The sequence below is a fragment of the Anser cygnoides genome, chromosome 18 (assembly GCF_040182565.1).
Source record: "Anser cygnoides isolate HZ-2024a breed goose chromosome 18, Taihu_goose_T2T_genome, whole genome shotgun sequence".
Classification (NCBI taxonomy): Eukaryota; Metazoa; Chordata; class Aves; order Anseriformes; family Anatidae; genus Anser; species Anser cygnoides.
The window spans coordinates 7,009,250-7,021,424 of record NC_089890.1 but is presented as its reverse complement, the minus strand read 5'-3'; the positions used below and the strand labels follow the sequence as shown (position 1 = coordinate 7,021,424).

At 55.3% G+C, this 12,175-nt stretch overlaps 1 protein-coding gene across 7 annotated transcripts in view; it reads right to left on the bottom strand.

Annotated features, from left to right (window-relative positions):
* The window catches only part of TPST1 (tyrosylprotein sulfotransferase 1), a 34,972-nt gene extending 23,638 nt beyond the window's left edge, over positions 1-11,334 (bottom strand). Inside the window, exons 1-2 of one of the 7 annotated variants that reach the window (XM_066979587.1) lie at positions 4,822-4,996; positions 3,929-4,049 (exon numbers count right to left, since the gene is read on the bottom strand). The gene's annotated coding sequence lies outside the window, so the exon portion shown is untranslated. The other 6 variants (XM_048067969.2, XM_066979586.1, XM_066979588.1 and 3 more) reach the window with 6 other exon arrangements.
* Between the last annotated feature and the right edge of the window lie 841 nt (positions 11,335-12,175).

Sequence of the window (12,175 nt, the reverse complement as noted above, 5' to 3'; positions counted from 1 at the left end):
TTACACTTTATACAACCCCCAACATTATTCAGTTTGAGTAAATGCCATAAATCTCATTTCTCAAAAAAAAAAAAAAAAAAAAAAAAAGACAACAAGCCCAAGACCCAAAAACCAAAACACCAAGCCAAAGATTTTCTTTGACTTACAAACTAATAAAAACCTATCCCTTGAAGCCCCTAATCTTCCCCAAATGCAAAAGTTAGGAAGCTGATCACTAAGGAAAGCCTCTCAGGGTATTAACTCTATTACTTTAGTCGTTTATGTTAGAATATCACTCTGAAAGCCAGAACGGAGCTGAAGCAGCAGCAGTGTCAGAGCAAAGCCTGCTGAACGCAGGCTGGAACACCCCATCCACGGGTCAGGCAAGGCGGAGCGAAGGCTCGCTCCCAGCATGATCCTAGCACCGAACGCACTAAGTGCTGCAGATTCAGATGGTTTCCTAAATTACCATTAAGTATTGACCATTCACATACAAAAACAACAAATCCACGTACCTTTTTTTTTTTTTTAAACCAGAAAAAACAAACACACCAATCGACCACAAACCTTTTCATTTGGTGCAGCAACTTTAGCTAAGTTCCATGCTGCCAAAGGCTGACAGAGCAGAAGCAGCCAGGCTGAAGCTGCCCTGTGACCCTCCGCGCTGTTTTCTGCCCGGAAGCAGTACCTGGAGCACACAGCCGCCGCGAAGCGTTGCAAGGCCAGGGCCTCGTACATCGGGAATCCAACAGGAGCTGACAGAAAGGCACCTCTCAGCAAACCGATCTGTTCTACAAGCTAGCAAGCTCCCTTCTGGGCCCTTGGTTACACATAAAGCTCTTCAAGATAAGTATGACATATGGAAGTTACTGCCCTTCAAGCAGCTCACAAATCAACAAACTCCACCTCCTCCCTCCTCTACATGAGTGAGCACTCTGGATCGCATCAGTGTCAACCTGAAGAATTATTACAAGTCATTAATGTTCTGCTGTTAACAGCAACTGAACTGACGGCGTCTGAAAATCACAGCAGGGCGATCAGCAGTCCCTGGCTAGCGTTTAAGTAGAGCTTTGAAAAATGGTGGGGTTTTCACCTGCTGGGACCTGAGGAGAGCAAGCTGCCACTCCAGCTAAAAGCACAGACAATTCTTAATAAAAATAATAAAATGACAGAAAAAACAACACCGCAGTCAGAAGTTGAAGATCACTACAGTGACGGAGAAGGCCTTTAGCAGCCATTTTCAAAAGACAGACTAAACCAAACGCCCAGCAAATATAAGCGCAAAAAAAGAAAAAAAGAGATGGATCTACAGGTTTCAGTACAAGGAAGTGCAACTAAGCACTGAGTTAGAAGTGCCTGTAACTGAATTTTATTTCCAGAAAAGTCAGACCGATGAGTCAGCCCCAAGAAGATGTGAACAAAGCAAAATGACTGCTTTGTCTCCCTGCTCTGCACACACCAGCTCCCTCCCTCCCCCCTGCCCCTATCTGCAGTAGCTCAAGACCTACTTTCCTAAAGTTCATCCAAGAAACGCTGAAGATTTTAGCTTAGTAAAGAGGCAATTCATTCATTTGTATTTTATGGTAAAACAGTTTGTCGCTGCTTGAAAAAGTCATGTTGGGGAAGAAAAGATCATCCATCACCATGCAGTATGAAGCAGCCCTCCCAAGCTCTAGCGGGCACACTTGCCTTCGGGAGACTGCAAAGAGGGATGACCATCACCTACCTCCTTCCAGTGGCTCTTTCCAAGGCTAAACAAACAGGACAGCAACACTTGCATCACCCATCTCGAAGAAAACCCACATATATAAAGCATTTTTCAGTGATTAGTTTGTCCCCACCTTCTTCTACCTCTCAAGGTTCTGGCTCGCATCCTGACCACCAGATCTCTTTCTAGAACAGCAAGTACAGGAGCACTGCTCGACTTCTGTGCAACGTGCCCCCTCCTGCATCCACCTAAATGCGCATCACGCTTGACCACAACGCTTCTCAAGAAGAAAGGTCGTGCTCAGCTCGGTGTCAGCAGGCCACCAGGCTTCAGTCATCCTCCTCAAAGCCTTGCACCCTCTGCCCTGCGTTGGACAGTGGTGAGTGGAAGAATCATGAGTTATGGTATCAAGAAGATACTCCAGAGACGCCACCTTTCAGACGAACAACCGCAGTCTGACTGCTGGATTCAGCCCTAACAGCCAGCACTTGTGGTACAAATCTGCGAAGGGAAACTGTAGAGAACAATCATTTGGCAGCGGCACAGCTAAAGTAGGTAATTAACTGGAGGAAAAGTGTGAAGGAGCAAGAGGAAAAGAAGAAACCTACATGGTGAACACCTGCAAGTCCAAGCAGCATTTTCATTTCTGCTTGTACGGTCAGAAGCAGAAGATGAGAGCGACAATGGATAACAGCAGCTTAGGAATTTTTGCTACTCAACTTAGCTCCGTTCCATCTGCTTGACCTCCAAGCCAACATGGTAAGCAAAGACAGCGAGAGAGATGCAATAAGCTCTGCTCTTCCGACGCAGTTAACTGGACCAGCCTTAGCACTTCATTGCATAGAGGGAGCTCCAACAGTTCCTGGCTGCCAAGCTCTCCAAAGGCCACTTTGCTCAAAAATACAGAAACATACCCATAAAAGCTTCCCCGAAGGCAGCAAGAAAAAAGCTGGCTGGCTCTTCAGCTGCTGGACTTCAGCCACTCTTCTTCCAAGCCCTGTTCACACTGTACACACAAGACCCAGCTGCAAAAAGCTTTTAGATGTTACTAAACAGAGGTGCCACCTCCCGCTGCCATGTACTCTGTAGTAAGGACACTACCAAAGTCACCTAACACATGGCTCACAAAGAAACAACTGGGTTCCTGTGTGACAGATGTCCCACAGCCAAAGCGTCAGCAGCGTTGACATAGAAAAAAGGCCAAAAGCCCTTACCATTATTTTAAAAGATTGAGGTACAGACGCTGTAAGAAGTTCCTCCCTTCTGCAAAATCAAACCATGTATAAGAACTTGTTAATCTTGATTCAACTGGTTCCAATTCCAGCAGAGAAATGCCTGAAGAGTCGATAACCAGCCTTCCACAACTGAATCCAAGGAAAAGAAAGTTCTCTTAGTAATTATCCTCCCATCTGCGTTTTGTTTCAAGTCGCCAGTTGTGAATGTCTTTTCCTCTCAGGCACTGCACTGTAAAAGCACGTACTGGAACGGTGGCAGAGACTGACAGTTCTCAGGAACCCTCTTCAAAACAACACACATTCAGAAGACACGGCAGACACAATATATTCCTTAGAGAAAGTTCCACATTAAGCTCATCAAATGGTTCAAGAAAGAAGCCCCTGCAAACAACAACAGGCCTTCTGGTATTTCTAAGTCAAAGTTAAAGAAAGGTCTTACACGAATTCCATAAAAGCTTTCCTTCAATGCACTGGTTTGTTTCTGGGTGTTTGCATTTGTTCACCACAAAGAAGATTGCATAGGAAAGCTGACAGTTACATGATAATGGTATAGCACAGCGCTGAGGAACACAGCTGAAATATTCACGGGATACCACTAAAAGAAGCTATCCAAACCGGCCTCGACTCATTTAAAAGATTGTTCCAAAAATCATTTAGGTATTCAGGGAGCATTTTGATGTCTTCCAAGCACAGCCATCTCAAGGACTCCCCCAAGGCTGAGCATCACGCCTTGCTAGCGGTCATGTAACGGCATCGGAGCGATGCCGAGGTCAGAGGACTGCGCGAGCAGGCAAACCCCAAGCACAGCACGCAGCAAAGCAAGAAATAGAAGGAAGGGCCAGGAAGCTGAGTACCAAGCCCATCTTCAGCCTTTTCAGTCATCCCGGCTCTCAAGCCCTGCAGCTGGTTTCTCGGGGTTTCTCCCCCCGTTCGCTATACAGGCAAAAAGGCTGATAAACCAGCACCGGCAGTTTTTATCCACCCCCAAAAATAAACAGCAAGTCACCTGGGGGAAAGCACCCGGGACAGGACGCAGGCAGCAGGCTGAGCACAGGCTGGCTTCGTGCAGAGCAGCTCCACGAGCAGGATGATGAAGCCGGACGGGATTACCCCAGGGAAACGAGGACCTGCGAACAACGATCAGCACGGTCCGCTCCGTGGGCATTTTGCTCACACTCCCGTAAACCTGCATTTTTAGTTTGTTTTTAACCTAAAGCTCTGAAAAACTGTAAAGGCCAAATTACCCCCCCCGTGGCCGCAGTCAACTGCTGGTCTCAAAGTTTTTGTATCGAGCGACCCTACCCGAAACTCCGGGGTCCCTCCGCAACCCCTGGAGCTGTCCCGTTACGGGGGGGCAGGAGACGGGCTCGGTTTTGTGCGTTTGTTTCCCTCGGTTAATCAGCGGGGGAAAGACGAAGCAAGCCGCAGCCCTTCCTCTGAGCAGCTGGGCTGCCCCAAAAAACATGAGCCTTCTTCATCATCCTCCACCACACACACACACATACGTGTATACAATATATACATTATATATAGAGAGAGAGAAATTCAGACGCATTTGTGCTCCCCCCCGGACCTACCCACACCTCCAACCCCTTCTCACAGCGAGGCCGCCCCGCACGCCCCCCAAGAATCCCTCCCAACAGAACCATTTTACGTTTCCCACCGTTTTACCCCCAAAAAGCGGTCAAAGCCCACCGAACCCAGAGGCTCCGCCGGGACCCTCCCTAACGCCGGCTGCACCCACAGCGGGCAGGAACCGCACGGAGCCGCCCAGCACCGGCCCGGCAGCCTCCGACCGACGGCCCCGGTCCCCCCGGTGCCCCCCCGGTTGTCCCCCCCCGGTGTCCCCCGGTCCCCTCCCGGTGCCCCCCACGCGACGTGCAGCGCTCCCCGCCTCACCCCTGCTGCCGCCGCCGCTGGCAGGGCCGGGCCGGGCCGGGGCCGCGGAGCAGCAGCGGCGGGGCCGCAACATGGCGGCACGGGGCCGGCACCGGGAGCGGGGCTGGGGCTGGGGCTGGGGCGGCACCGGCACCGGCTGCGCGCCCCCCTCCGCCACCGCCCCCTCCCCTCCCCGCGGCTGCCATGGAAATGCCAAGCGCGCCCTGATTGGCCGCGGGCCGCCATGTGTCGCGCGACGCGGTTGGGCCGCCGGCGGAGATTGACAGCGGAGGGGGCGGGGTTGCGAGGGGGAGGTTGGCCCCGCCCACCTCCGTGCTTTTTCCCGCGCGGCCGGAGGTGGCGGGAAACAGCTGGGGGGGGGTCCCAGCTCCCCCGGGCTGCAGCAGGGCCGGGAGCGAGGGGGATTTGCACGGGGGTTTTGCCCCACAGGTGCTGCTGCAATGGGCTCGAGCCACGAGGACGCACAGCAGCTCGGTAACCCCCCCCCCAAAGCCCAGCCACACGGCACCCCGGCCGCTTCGCAGCGCGCTGGGCAGCCAGCCTGTATCCCGCACCGCGGGGAGGCGGCCGGAGCTGGACTTGGTTTTAACTCACCGGCACCGAACCCACGTTTCTTCTTTCCGTGCGGGGGCTCTGGCCCAGCTGCCTTCGCCCCGTGCAGGCAAACACCCCACGGGATCGCAGCAACAGGAGTAATCCCACGGGGCAGCCCCGAAATGGAGGTTGCTTGCCACGCAGGGGGGGAAAAATAAACCAGGTGAAGGGAGCTAACGGGATGGCAGCCCCAAAACGCAGGCTGGGAGCAGCAGCACTGCTCGGGGGGCTCGGCTAACGGGAACTAGCACTGCCAGGGTGCTGCTGGCCTTGGGGACACCACGGCAGGACCTTGGTGCAACGAGGCCAGGAACCACCACGTGGCAGAACATCCCCTTTTCACCACAAACGCCCTAAAATCGGGTTGGAGTCATTGCCCTACCTCCCGTGGAGATGTCACGGTGCCCACCACGAGGCCGGGAAACCCAAGCGGGTCTCCAGTGCCCGGTGAGCATCAGGATCCTGAGCGATCCCACCAGGGTGAGCCAGGTGCTAACAGCCCCTCACCTCCCTCCTCACACACCAAGAGCCCGTTGTAAAGCTTTTACGAGCCCGCTGGGACGTGGTTTCCACCCACACAGCACTGGATAGGGATGGGGACTTATCCTGCTCCCCATGGTGACAAGGACACGCCGATGCTCAGCAGGGGCTTCCACCACGTTCCAGGGGCACCCGATGTCCCCAGGCCCTTCAGATGTGCTCGGGAGCTGCCGGGTCCGTGGAGAAACCAGAAATTCCCCCAGGTGCTAAAATCCACCTCCAATTTCTCTTCTCCGCCAGCCATTGCCAGGCAATAAACGTCGCTTGCTGCCGACGGCGGTGGGATTTGAACCGCTGATTTATGGACGGACCGCTCCGCGTCCTATTTCCAGTAAGATCGCCTCGATCCATTAAGCAGCACTTCTCAGGTCGCTTTATTGATTTCTCTTTTACAGCTCCAGCTGTGACTCACGCACATCGTCCCCTTTCACGGCTCCCGACCCGCGGCGATCAAACGGGGCCCTGGGGAGAAAACGCGGCTCTCCGGGGGGGGAACAAGGGGGAAATCACAGCTGCTGGAGGAAGCAAAGCTGCTGGACAGAGCTGGTGCTGCCTTTAATCAGCGCTGGTGCAGGAGCCGTGCCTCAGCCAACCCGCCGGCTATCTGCAGGCAGAGCCCAGCTCCCAGCTGGGGATAACCCACGGTGAGAAGTGACAGCGGGGAATTGCTCGTTGCTTTCCAGCACCCTCTCCCTTCTGCCCCTTGGTGCTGAGCACCGGAGGTGGCAGAGCCCCCCGGCACCGGCAGCACCTTCCCACCGCACCACGCACGCTGCGGGGCCGGCGCACGCCTGCGCTCCCCAGCACGGCTGCCCCAAAATCTGCCGCAACTGGGGGCAAAATTGGGCTTGGTTCCCCCCCCCCTCAGCTGCCAACGCAATGCTTTTATGTAGATTTAAGTCCACTCCAAAAAAATAGCCCTGAATTCAGTTTAAGCGCGATGGTTAGAAGCCAAAGTGTCGCTGTACCTCGGTGGTGGTGTTTCACCTGAATGCCACCTTCCCACCCGTAAGAATGCAGAGAATTTGCCCCTCGCTCTGCACAGCTCCTGCCTTCCCCCAGCGCCCTGCTCGCCGGCTTCGGCACGGCCTGGCCGGCACAGGGGAATTTAGAAAATCGTTCCTCTTCCTCGAGTGCCTCGGCAGCGAGCGCAGGGCCGGGCTCTGGGAGGAGGCTGGAGGAGGGAATTTCCCCGACAAGCGGCATCCCGGCCGGGTTGGGGCTGGGGATACGGCAGCCGGGCACAGCACCTTTCTCCTTCCCCCTGCCTGGACCGTCGGGACTATTCCTGGTCTGACCCAAAGCAGCTCTGTGCCCGATGGCTCCCGGCCCTGTCTGGGCCTGACCTGGTGCCTGCCGCCTTCTGAACGTGACGGCGGAGAATCGATCTTCCCCCGCGCCTGCAGAAAACGCGCGCGGTGCCAGCAACATCCCCGTCCTCGCCTCCCTCAGCTGCATTTATTTCACAGGGAGATTTTTTCCCCAGATGTGCGAGCCCTGGAGGTGCAGCATCCTCGGGGTTTTCCAGCGTCCGTCCAACGAATACAGGAGGAGCTGTTTTTCCACTCAAGGCAGGAGCGAGCGCTCTCCTCTTTCACATTTACAGGCACCTTCGCGTGTTCCTGGCGGGCGGACAGCTGCCGATGTGGCACGACGGACGTGCGCGGGCTGAGCGCTCCCCTCCTGCACAGGAACATCCGCGAGCAAGCCAGGGCCTGACTCTTTCCCCTCCGCTGGATTTTCTCTTAAAAATAAATTAAAAAAAAAAAAATCCAACGTCACAGAGACCAGCTAGGCAGAAGCTCATTGCCTGGGGCGAGCAGGGCCCTGCTGGTGGCCATGAGCAATGCTCTCGCTACCCAGGGATGCTCGGGGAGCGCTGCTTGGGGCACCCCCTCCTCGTGGCATCCACCCGGGGAAATCACACCAGGAATTCGGGATCCCTCCTGCAAATGGGCAGGAGCCATTTCTGGGGGGAATAGGGGATGCCCCAGCAAGTTTAAATGGCTGGAAATGCCCGGCGGGTTGCAGGATTAAGCCCTGGGTCTGGAAAGCAGAGCCCGTGCCATGCGTGGCAGCCAGACAATGAGCTAAATATCCGCCAGCTTATTTGTGATGCCAGCGGTACGAGAAGTGATCTCAGCTGTGTCTGGAGAACAGTGCAAGGAGGTGAAGGAGAGGCTCCCAGACCCCAGCATCTTAAAAAATAATAAAAATCAAAACCAAAAAGACACAAAATCCCACTGCCACAGAACCGGCGGTGTGCCTGCATCATGTTAAAGGTTTCCGGCCCCCGAGCTCTGGCTGCGAGGGGGCAGCGAAGCAGCAGCACACAGCAGCTCCTGCGAGCACGGTGGTTTTGAAAGCAAACCTGTCCCGTGGTGAGAACGCATCGACACCCCAAAAAAATACAGAAAGAAAAAAACAGTGCTTTGGGGTACAGGCTCGTGTGCTGGGTCCCACCACAAAGCGCCCTATCCCGGCAGTGATTTCTTCCCCGTTTGCAGGGGCCGAAGCGCAGAGCCCCTCGGGGTTGCCGGAAAGCCCTGGGTTCAGACCCATTTCGCATTTTCCCATCGGTGTCTCCAGGTCCCGAGGGGGGGCTGGGGAAGGAGCGAAGCCCTCGGGCCAAGGTCGGGGAGAGGGAACAGCAAACACGGCCCCTCTCGCTGTTTGGTTTCCATCAATCATTTATTCTTCTGGGGGCCTTTTAAAAGGAGAAGGTGGCACGCGATGCTCTGAGCTGCCTGAAAGGCTCCTGGCAGGGCCCAGCGAGGGGACGCAGCGTCCTCACGAGGGGATATACCTGAGACCTGTCCTCCCCCAGAAATAATCCCACGGGAAGCTGGGCACAGCGATGGTGGGCACGCCACAAAATCCAGACCTCGTCTCTCCCCGTGCCCTGCTCCAACCCCCAGAAAACAGCCCCCCCGCAGCTAGAAAACCCACGTTAGATTAAAAAAGCAGCGCAGAGGACAAAACGCACCGAAAGATGCATCTGCAGCAGCTCTCGGGGAAGAACCTGGGGCACAAACAGAAACAAATTCTTTCTTTTGGTACAAACCCTGCCTCCGAGCCTCGCGTAGCTCAGCCTGCGGCAGCTCCGCGCCTCCTGCGCAGGGGTGCGGGTGTCAACAGAGACCTCACAGCTGGGTCGCCACGCCGTCCAAAGGAGACCCACAGAAACCTGCTCGATTCTCTGTCTTCTCTAATATTGACTTCTGCGTGTTCTTCAGCATTACATTCTGTAGAAATTCCCTATTTCTTGTTTTCCTAGCAAAAACAAGTCCTCCTCTGACTGAAACAGAGCAGAAAGGGCAGAAATCCCCTGCCAAGGCGCTGCTGCTGCTGCAAAATGAAATCTCAAACCTTCTGCACTCGTGAAGCCAGCAAGGAGCCTCTGCCCATAGCTCAGGGCTTTCCCTTCTGGTTATTTTGGGTTATTCTGGGCACAAATCTCCACCCTGCTCCACCTGTTCTGCTTGCGGCACTAGGGGAAGCCTCCGGCTGAGCTGGCAGGGACGGGAAGCATTTGTTGGTTTCGGGATTTTCTCTTTTTTTATTTTTTTCCCCCTAACGTGCTGCAGGTGGGCACGAGGCGGTGCAGAGCCTAGGCTGGGGCACGGGGGAGGGACAAGAGCAGGGGGGTGGCCCCGTGCTGGCCTGGGGTGAAGGCAGCTGCTCCCAAACCCCTCCTGTACGAGGCCGATCCTGCGCTGCCTAAATGCTCTTGTATGCACACAGGTGTAGGTATGTGTAGAGTATATACATAAAGTGTATACGTGCATATCAGTGTGCATATGTACAGGTGTAAGTGCATATATGCATATATAAAGTATGTGTTATATGTATAGATTTAAGCGTATGTTTGAAAATATTATACATACATTTATACCAATACATGTATATATAATATAGAGAATATTTTCAGGCATTTCTGTGCACTTAGGTATACATAAATGCATTTTAATTTGAACACAAATAGAATGTAAAGAACATATATATGCATAAATGCATTTATAAAAATTAAATATAATTGTGCACATGTATATAAATAAATATACATATATAAAAAAAATGTGACCTGCCAAGTAAAATCCCCTCAGAGCCAGCAGACGCGGGGGCAGGCTCCGCCCATGCTGCCTATGGCGGACTCTCCCCAGCCCAGCTCTCGTTCCCATTTTCCCACCTCCAGGAGGATTTTCTGCCCGGGTCTGTGCTGCCGTGCACCCACCCAGCCGCTCTCCCTGCTCCTCCGTGGGGTCAGGAGACAAGCAGATGGGGAAATAAGCTCGCGCAGGGGGTACAGCATGAGATTCCCCAAAGCCACCGGCGTTGGGGATGCAGCCCCTCTGCTGCCAGAGCTGCCTCGCAGTCCAAATTGCCCAAACGTTCCCACAGGCACCTTTTATCAGCACAGCACCGACACTGGGTGCCTGGACACGAGCAGAGCAGCCCCGACTTCTCCTCCGGCAACTACGAAAATGTGACTGCGAGCGACTCCGATGAGCGCAGGAGGAAGCCTGCCAGTGTCTGTATTTGATTTCTTACCTAAATGCCAGCCAGCTTACCGCAACATCAGCTTGGAGCCATAAACCACCAGACAGCGGCGTAAATCAACGTGGCCAAGAGACCCAAGGAGGAAGGGGGCTGTGCTCCGCGCTTTCTGGATCAGGGAGCAGCTATCCGTCGCGGTGACGGTTACCTCGGAAAATCCTCGTACTGATTTTCTCGTTTGCAAGCACAGCGAAGGGCCGTGGAAAGCTGCCTCCGTGCGGCGTGCCTGGAGGTGCCGGGATTTGCTTCCCCCCCGGGGTCGAGCAGCAAGGGCTGCCACACACATCACCACCGGAGCGAGTGACGAATGCGGAGCCTCAAACAGCGGCGCTCAGCCCCTCCTGGAGAGCCGCAGGGCAGGAGACATGGCTGGCAGGCGCACGGCGTCCCCACCCTGCTCACGGGCCGAGCAAAGTCCACAAAACCCCATTTCCATTCATTTCCCCCTCTACATCCCCTCGCGACGCTGCAGCAAAACCCCAGCACCGCCAGCAGCCGGGCGCTGCCCCTCGCCCCGACTCGCCGACCCCAACTCACCGCGCTGCCGAATTTCACCTTTCTCGACTTAAACGGGCGATTTGGGCTCCCATCAGCAGCAGCTCCGGGCAGTCCCCGTCCCCCACGCTGCCACCGTTCAATGAATTCCTGCTCGAGGGCTGGGCGCAGAGCTGCAGCCCGGCTGCGGGCAGCTTGGGCACGGGACCGGGCTTAAGGCGTGCAGAGTCCTCGCGCCGGTCCTTGGGTGCTCCGCTCCCACCAGCTTTTTCTTCTCCACCCGCTTTTATAGGAGCCGGGTAGCTCCTGCTGGCTCGAGGCACACTTATTATAGCGACTGCTCTGACCCATTTAACCAGCGTTAAATAATTTCTCAGTTCATTGTCCTGCAGAGATTAGTTACATGGAAGCATATTTTAATGATTAACTATTGGGCTCTGCTGAGGCCCCAGCAAAAAAAAAACGGCAGCGTACAGGGCCCCCACCCCCTCCTGCCCCCAGCACCCCGTCCTATTGCCCCCCACTCCAACATCTCTCCTTTTCCTTCGAGCCCCAGCCCCCGGTGGGGTGCATCCAGCCCAGCCGGGCTCTGAGGGAAGGCTCCAGCTCCCGGCACTGCAGGCAGAGGCTGGGAAAAGCTCTAAAAGCAGAGCCCGAGCAGGAAGAAGCAATGTGAGCTGGGCGGTTTGGGGCTGCATTTGCCTTTTGAGCCACTTTTGGCTCTTCCGAAAGGGGGGCATCGATCCCGTGCAACCAGCGTGAGAGGGAGATTTGTCCAAATCGTGTTTCACCAGACCAATGCTTGGCACTAGGGCTGAAGGGGACAGACGGGGATTTCGCCCACCTCCCAGCTCTGTCCCTGCCTTTCCAGAGCAGCGAGCTCGCTCCTTCACCTCCCCAGAGCTCTTCTTCACCAGTTCCCTGGAGCAGGAGGGGAAACCGAGGCACAGGGAGACCAAGGGCAACCTGCAAGCTATGCTGCTGCCTTCACGCAGCCTTTGGCCACCCCAGGAGCGGGGCAGGGACCCCTCTGCCAGCCTTTGGGAGCATCTTGGGGCCGTTTCCAGCGCTAGATCTGCGGATCCAACCCACCTTCCCCGCCAGCTGAAACCTCCACGGGTTCGCAGCGCGTGGGCAGGGGCCCGGCCACTTTCCGCCGAGCCCCACG